Source organism: Morus notabilis, unplaced genomic scaffold, assembly GCF_000414095.1.
Source record: "Morus notabilis unplaced genomic scaffold, ASM41409v2 Scaffold538, whole genome shotgun sequence".
Classification (NCBI taxonomy): domain Eukaryota; kingdom Viridiplantae; phylum Streptophyta; class Magnoliopsida; order Rosales; family Moraceae; genus Morus; species Morus notabilis.
In genome coordinates this window covers 237,740-247,116 of record NW_010359796.1, presented here as the reverse complement: position 1 = coordinate 247,116, position 9,377 = coordinate 237,740, and positions in this window count along the sequence as shown.

The following is a 9,377-nucleotide window of genomic DNA, read 5'->3' as shown; positions in this document are numbered from 1 at the left end:
TGAAATCAAGGAATCTTGTTTGTTGAGACTTTTATGTGTAAGCCTATTCATTCTGACTAGGTAGAGTCGGATTAGTGTTGGGGTAAATTTACTATCCAAGTGCACGTGCTAAATAAGTAATAAAGTGAATGAGTAGAGTATCATTCTCACAGAAAAAATTATCAATATTTTTCCTAATAAGATTTAAGAGATGCAATGTAAACAAATTTAATGGTTTGATTCAACTATAATGACTAAAAGAATTGCAGCAAACATAAGTAAATAAATGCACACTCATTTATTAAAAGTAAAAATCAATCTATGTGAATGACTGAGACTCAATTTCCCCTTCACTGCAACATGGGCTATTTATGCTACGATTTTTGCTACAGCAATGCTATCAGTTAACTTGAAATACGAATTTTACACAAGAATCTCCTGATCCACTTATGATTTCGCCTCTTTACTCAAATTTTAACATATTCCTATGAGAAATCTAAACAGAGAGGTTATGTTAAGCATTGGTTTCAATTGGGCTATATGAGACAAGTGTATATTCATATACTACTCGTAAATCAACTATATTTTTTTTGTGAAATTTAGCTAAACAACACACTGTTCAATATTGGTCTAATTCCAATCAACTTTCTAACAAATTGAAATCACTATATTTTGCTTATGATGGCCGGTCAGTAAACAAAAAATGAACAAGAGAAATTATATTGAACAAACTAATCAGTATCAATATAGTAAAAGTGAGCATACACAACGTCAAATTACAAATCTGGGTACTTTATCATCCCATCCAAATTAATTTAGCTCATAATTGTTCTGTTAATTTCAACAAAATAGACAGCCATGGTTTAAGTACAGAGGAAGAGGAAAGATAAACCAAAACTGAGGAGAATAGGAGTAAAGACAAGATGAAGCTTGGTAGTCTCCTTTTGTGGCTTCACTTCTTGAGATTTCTAGCTCCAAATTCGTCTCCTCTCGTACTTGACATTCCTTTCTTTCTTTCTCTCTGATTTTCTTTTTGCTCTCTGTTGGCTCTCTTTTCACTCGGTGTCCTCTGTTCTATTTTCTCCTCTCCTCTGTTTTTGCTTCCTGCAGTGCCTCTTTTCTTTTAGAATTCAAGTGTATTTCTCTCTAGGGCAACCAAGGACGCTGAGGTGGCTCCTACTCAGAGGTTGGGTCTAGCTGACTAAGCACCAAATCCATCTTCTGAGCTTTTTGTCCTAATTCTCTCGCAAAGTTATGCGCTGACGTCATCCACTAACTGCTTGCTGTCATATTTTTGTTGTAGCAAATGCTGCAGCATTTATCCTCACAAAACATACATATCAGAAATCTGTCATATTTTTGTTGTAGCAAATGCTGCAGCATTTATCCTCACAAAACGTACAGATCAGAAACGACACCTCTTGGACACACATTAGCAGTTTTCTTCAAAAACATCACAGAAATAGCACACAAATAAATTTCAACAGAGTGCACCACATGAACCAAAAATTGAGTAAATAAAGCAGAAAATTAACAACTAAACTTTTGGATGAGCCAATTATAAACATACAAATGCCTAAAATAACTCTAAATCCTAGAGTTATCAATTAGTCATGGTGTGGGCATCATTATATTGAAAGTCTGACTTCATCATGCATACTTCAAGTTTTCATAATCAATTGACAATTAGTCAATTTCTGGTGCAAGTTGTTATGAGAAATCTTGTTAGGAATGAAGGAAATAAAAAGTCATAGTTTAAACACAATTTAGGCTATTATAATCTCTTTGTTGACTGTTTGACGCCGTAACTTGGGATAACGAGACACCTGATCCAAGCTTGTGGTCATCAAATTTTTCTTTTTGCAAGATTGAAAATATGCTCATTTTGTCTCAACTTTTGAGTCAATTTAATACTGAGGCTCATGGATTAGGGCTTAGGCTAATAGACTTTTTGGCTGTAAAAGTTCTCACTTCTTAGGGTGTTTGAACAGAGTCTGTCCCTTCTGAGGTGTTAAATAAGAGGGCTTTGATCAATGACCTTTTAAGTACAACATAATTAATGTACTTTTCAGCCATACAGGTGACTTCCAGAGATGCTACATTAGCCTCTTATCTCTACTTCATTACTAGCATTCAATGGCTATGCCAATGAAAAAGATCACACTTTTTTTTTTTTTTTGGTGTGGCTCTATTAAAGTAGAGCTTTCGGTATTTGCATGGTAAAGAACTGGCAAAACATAGGTTAAGGCAAGAACATCTACAGTATTTTCCCTAATTATCAACTATTTTCCTTATTGAATTAGCATATTTGCTAATTACTATATGTAAGAGGATCAATGAGATCAACATAAATCTTAGGTGAATGAATCCTATAAGAAAATTACTATATATTTATTTTCTTTATTAAATTAACTATATGCTAACTATATGCCAGAGGTTCAATTCAATATAAATCTTAGGTGAATCCTTAAAAAAAACAAAAACAAAACAAAAAAACAAAACAAAACTCACTATATTAATCAATGGTTAAAAATAATAGTGGAGCAGGAAGGATGTAGTTCCTTCTTTTTTCAGGATATTTTTATATTCAAATCTTGACAGTCTTAAAAGTAGGTTTCATCTAATTAATGGGATGTGCAACGTTTTGGACCAATAATGATCTGTTTAAAGTTTGACTTATCCTTTGAGTACAATTATATCAAATCTTTACAACTTAATTGTGGGGTCTCCAAATTTTTTAAAAAAGGATGGAAGATAGAGATGGGATGCCGCTAGTAATCTTCCTTTTTTCGAAGAGAAAATAAAACCAATTGTTGAAATAGACGATCGAGTTAATTCTGATAAGCAAATTAATTGACTAAATGGACTTCGAAATCCATCTCTTTGGTGTTCTGCTCACCGACATGAGATCATTTTTTGTTCTTAAGAAATCAATGCAAATAATGTGGGGCCTCACACGTAATGGCTTTCTGTTTCCAGTTTAAACCAAAAGGCTGTGATTTTCCAGGGAAAACAGAATGCTTTTAGGAGTTGGGGACAAATACTACAAACAAGGAATGGAAACCTTTGTAATCAAGTAGGATTCTTCCTTTGATTCAGAAAGGCAGTGAGGTATGGGTTGAATTAAGCTGTTGTGACTTTTGAGTGAGAGAGGGGACAAAGAAAAAGAATTGTGATCAACAAACACGTTGATCATTATGTACGTCATTCTTGTCCAAATACTCAAAAAATGGTGATCTCTTCTTCCTTTTATGATCAACATAGTGCATGCATGACTTTAGATATTGTAATTCTCTTCTTGAATCTCCCCCAAGTGAAAAAGGCTATTTCTCGTGTCAAGAAACCAAAACTTTCTTGTGGTTATTTTCGAGAGCAAATAGAGATGGGGAAAGAGAAAAAAAAAAAAAAAAAAGAGAATTTCTGCGGTGTTCTCTCCTTTTTGAGAACACCGGTGTTCCTTACTTTTTCAGCCGTTCGATTTTACCTAAATAACACCATATTGTAAAAATATGCAGAACAGACAGATTCTGATGCAGATTTAACGATTGAAAAACAAAGAACACCGATGTTCCAAAAAAAAGAAGAAATACCAAAAAAAAATCTCAAAAAGAATATAAACTATATAACATTATAATGATAGAAAACAAATAGCTTTTATTTTTGTTGTTTGGTATACTAGGAAGGAGAGAATGAAAACAGGACATTTTTTCATAGCAATTCTCATTATTTTTCGTTTACGTTCTCGTTTTCTAAGCATTTATTAACCAACCAACTATTTAGAAAATGTTTCTGTTTTCATGTCTCGTATAAAAACATTTTTAAAAACAATTAAAATAATGCCAAACTGCGTGCATTGATGCGTCTCACTTTTACCATTTTCCACTTTATCTTCTTATGCCTTTTCTCTTTTCTCCTACTAAACAACTCACCTTTTTATTTTCTCTCCTAACTCGCTCTTCCTGCCACTTTTCTTCTCTATCAAACATAGTTTTAAAACCAGAACTACAGTAATTTCAAGCATTGATCACACAGCGTGGAATTAACATATGCCCAAGGACTCCTTTAATTTTGTTTTTTGAAGAATTTAGTTCTTTGTGCCTCTTTTTTCTTATTTTGCTTCTCTAAAATTTTCTAATTTCAATAGTAATGCAAAATGTTTTAAAATTTTTCATTTACATCTTTAGCTTTTACTTTTAATATTACGCCTTATTATTTCAATTTTTGTTTGATATTATCCATTATTTCAAATTAAAAAACCCAAATAATAAACAAAAATTGGGTTGCAATACTACTTGCAAAACTATTTAAGCTTACATGTTAAAAGAAAGAATAAATAAATAAACGGAGAGATTAGTAGAAAAGCATAACAAAGAGACAAATAGTATTGCAAGTAATGATTCTCAACAATTCTCAATTATGTTTTAATCATCATCGAATGTCTTTTCAAGCATTGCACAGTGTAATCAGATTCAATTGGTTGTGCCATGAGAACTCTCTTTCTAAACCCCTCTAGTAATGATGCAGTGAGAGCATAAATTGTAAAAGAACCAATATGCCTTGAACTTTTCCCACGACAGAATCAGAAAGTGCATATAATAATAATAATAATAATAATAATAATAATAATAATAATAATTATTACAGCAAACCCGAAGGCAACTCTCCCATTTTTCTTTGGTCACCAATGGAAACCATTTCTCTCAAGTCATGTGGTTAATTCCCAAGACTTCCAGAGCCTAATTTTCAATTCCTTATTTGTTTGCTAGTACATTAACTAATATTATTTCTTGATACTTGACCATAAAGTGATCTCAAAAAATGATCAACAATTTATGCATTAAACCCTTCACAGCCCCCAATGTTATATTATAGGTATATATATTATATATATAGCAATCTAGAAAGTTTTATCTATACTAGAGAGAAACCTCTCCTAGGTATAGAAATCTAGGTTCCATTCAAATTACTTCTTTAAAATCTAATCCTTATGATCAGCAAGGAACATTCCTATTTACACATAAATATTTACTGAGGAAAGTTCAGTAGTACACGACAGTATATTTCTTGAAACTGAATACGTACAAAGAAAGACCATACCTTTAATTATCGATTATGATCATCCAGTTGTACATGCAATATGAATACGACCTACATTGATTGACTACATTAATACGACGTGTATGAGGTGGTTGACGACATTGGGGCAAAATTTGAATTTTTTTTTTCTTTTTTCTCTTTTTTTCGCCCTCTCTCGACTATAATAATTTGTAAAGAACAGGACCATTGTTTGGCCAGCTAAGAAGATAATATATATATATATATATATATATATATGTATGAGCACTGATTTTGTCATTTCTTTGGCCATAGAACAAAATATTAAGGAAAAAATGATAGCTCATATTGCTAATTCTTAGGATTAAAAAAAAGAAAAAAAAAAAACGTTTGAGGTGGGTGGAAGCAATAAACAAGCGTTTTATAGGAATTGACAAATGGAAATATGAGGTAGTTGTAGACTCATCAAGCCCCTCTTTAACTCAAACACATAAATGTGTGTGCTCTATGATGACCTTCAAGGCAAACATTCATTTCACGGGTTTATAGCCCCCAAAAAAAAATGAAAAGGAAAAACATTCATTTCACAGGGAAAGTACTAGCCTATATAGATATATATATATATATATATATGTGTGTGTATGTATGTATATGTATATTGAGCACAAATATAATAAAATCTCCTTTGAACGACATGATATTTCTCACGGAATCTTTTGAACTAAGCAAAAACTTACTTTAGAAGAAATGACTTCTTTTTTTAACTAATCAATAACTTATGTTAAAATAAGAAACTTCTCTCTTCTCCAGCCATTTTTTGGGGATTTTTTTTAAGTGCCTATACAGGGTTCAGTTGACACAACTCATTCCGATGAAGTTTCTATGACTTCTTTATATGGATCTCACCTCGAAAGGTTGAACTTTGTTTTGTCCATAGGTGAGACATTGAGACATCAATTAATATAAATATAATATGCACATTATACGCTTGTACAAAACAGCACATCGGAACCCATGTATTCATTTTTATATAGACACAGTGGGTAAAGTTGCAAGTGAAAGATCATGATCATATACATTTAGCACTGATGAATAGTTAGATTTTTCATAAACAATAAAATCAAATAATTAGACAGAAAAGTAATACCCAAATCTAGTTTAGCTTTCCATTTTGTTATCTATATATACACATATTAGAGTAAGTCTTCTTAATATTATCTTTAGCAATGATGTCAGTGAGGTCTTGCTTTTTATTATAGTATTATAGTATTATATATCTTTTTTACTTGAGATCGCACTTATATATCATGTTACCTTTATATATGTGATATAATATTACATAAAATTTTAAGTGCAAGATATATAATACATACATATATAAAAGAAGTACTTCATTTAGAGAGAGAGAGAGAGAGAATGAGGCATTTTAGCAAGACAGAAGAGAACGGGGCATAAAATTTCTAAACAGAAAAGAGGCCAAGGGGGCAGCACAATCCTTCACATTGATTAATATATAGTGCCTCAAGCATAAAAGTTTCTGCACCATTAATATTATGTGCTGGGGTGGGGGTATAGTGTCCTTTTACAAAAAAAGAAAAAAAAAAAAAAAGAGGAAGTAATAATAAATAAATAAATAAGTAAATAAAAATTTAGCGCGTTGGCCCATGGAGAACAGGCATACTCCCTTTCTCTTGAAAGGAAAACCAGAATTGGGTGCATTTAAGTCAAATAATACAGACGGGACTTCTAGGAATAATCAATCAAAAGAGTCCCACAGTACTCACCACCCAAATATTTATAGCCTTGATCGTGCACGTGGCCCACTAATGAACGTTGACTTTCATCATGAGTGTGTATAGCTAGATATTTCAGTTTGTGAACCAGTGGTCAGGATGGATTGGATCAAATCCTACCTGTGAGATCTGGGGTTTTTGGTCAATTCAATTAATATTGCAAGACTCTATTATAGTTTTAATATACTTATAATAATATTTAGTGGGCATATGAGTATTAATTAGATGGTCGGATCTCCGTGGCAGTGAATATTAACTACGACACATTCCTGTATAGACTCAGAAAACAATGCCCTATACCTATCCTATATCTTCGAGCCCTATTTTCCTTTTTTTCTTTTTCTTTTTCCTTCGCATTAATGAGGAGCCCTAGCTAGTTTTGATAAGGACCCTCATTTAGGTAATGGCAATGCCTCAATTTCATCGTGTTTAACTATTTGTCTTCATTTTAGAGAACCGATGATGACCGGAAAACAATCTACATTATGTATATGTAAATGTGTGTGTGTGTGTGTGTGTGTGATTCGGCATGAGGTTGCTGTAATGTATACAAGTGTTTACAGAAGATGCCACCTTTTTGTAAATTTGGGCGTGAGTTTTTATTATGTACTGCTTAGTGCCAATTTATTTTTTGAAGTTTTGGTTTGAACAATATATATATATATATATATCTAGCAGTAAATTATAGAATTGAGATATACAAATTCTAATATGCGCATTAATTACATCAATTATATCATCTTTTAAAGGAGCAACACCAATTGTTGCATGCATAATTAATTGTATATTAGCTATCGATATGATTTTATATGAACATATTCTAAAGAAAAGACATTCTTTCCCCCTTTAAGAAATGATGAACTTCTTAAGTTAATGGACACTTATCAATGTCATGCAACATTTGGGAGAAAATAAAAGGAAAAATAAATCTTTTTCATAGGCTTCTTACATTCGATAGTATGGTAGACAATAAATATACGATCACTTCTGTGCATACCTTTTTTTTTTTTTTTTTGGTAGTATAACTTGTACAGAAAAGTTTCACCTTGAGCCATATTGAATGGCTACACTGATAACATACTAAATTCGATTTTCTCACACTTTTTTTTTTTTTGTCACATATTTTCTTGCATTTGATTAGTCGTGCATGGTGAATCAGCCAATTACCATTATATCAAACTACATAGGATAAAGTACTGAGACGGTATTTGAGTTTTGGAGGGTACAAATTCGACCGCACAATATTGTATAGAAAGAAACAGTTGTGGTTAATCACTTTCGAATTGATTGAAACAGTTATGACATAGTAAATTGTCTCTTGGATAAAAATAAAACTCAAGAGTAACATAGACTTCATAGAGTTCAAGGAAAAGGAATAAGATATTCATTTTTGCTAGAACACAAAATGTAAATAAATAAATAAAATCCCTATCCCCTGCCCTAATTAATCAGTTCACAGACCTTTATTATTTTTCTCAAAAATCTTACACATTTTCCTGAGATAGTTTATATGTATATACTCTACGCGCGTTCTTGACTGCAAAAAGTACTGTATATTCTCAGGCACAAAAGGATAATTTCATATATGTATATTGCAGTGTATTTGATCCCTTCTCTAGGGCTTCCAAACCAAAAAAAAAAAAAAAAAAAAAAAAAAAAAAAAAAAGTAGATGAAGAAGAGTAACTACACAGTACTAATTAATTCAAAGACAATGAATAATTGTAACAGAAACTACAGAAAGAAGCTGGGTACAGCCAAACAAAGAAGCAGTACTACTGCAAAAGAAACAAGAGCATTAACACTAGCCTCCCCATACTTTCCCCTTTTTTTTCCCCCTCTTTTTTGCCCCTCAAAATTCCTTTCCCGTCATTCTCACACCATTGCTACACTGCCCCATATAGCCAACCATCTCTCATTTATTAAATCCAACTCTGAAAAGGCTACAGCTATGCTCTCGATCTCATAATTTTATAATTCAAAACCAAAAGAAAAAAGAAAAAAGAAAAATATGATCATATCCGTAAAAGATCATCTTACGTTGACTTCTTTTTTTTTTTTTAATTCACTAGTTGTGAAGAGGATTTGGACCTGTGTGAACTAATCTCTTGTCGTCTCCATATAGTATGTCTGGATCGCTGGCTCCATTGATGCTGTTTGCCGGACTTAGCGGTGCATGAAATGACGCCGTCTTTGTATCTACAAAACGCGCTTTTCTCGGCGGCGACTGCCGATATAGCCGACCGTTTCTGTGAAGTACTTTGGCGGCCGATGAGAAACTCAAATGAGAGAAAATTAAGATGACCCAGAAGAAGAAAGTTGCAGCTACTTTAACTCCACCATGTGACCCCTTCCCTCTTCTACTTCTTTCACCTTCTTTACCTTGCATTTGCACCAAACTGAAATTCCAATATCAGATATATAAATTATATATATGTATATATTTTCTTTTGTAGTAGTTGTAGTTGCACTAGTGCAGCTCCAGACCAAGAACCGGCCAAAAGAAGACCAAGAAAAGCTCGTTGAGGTTTTAATGCTGTACAAAAGTGTGA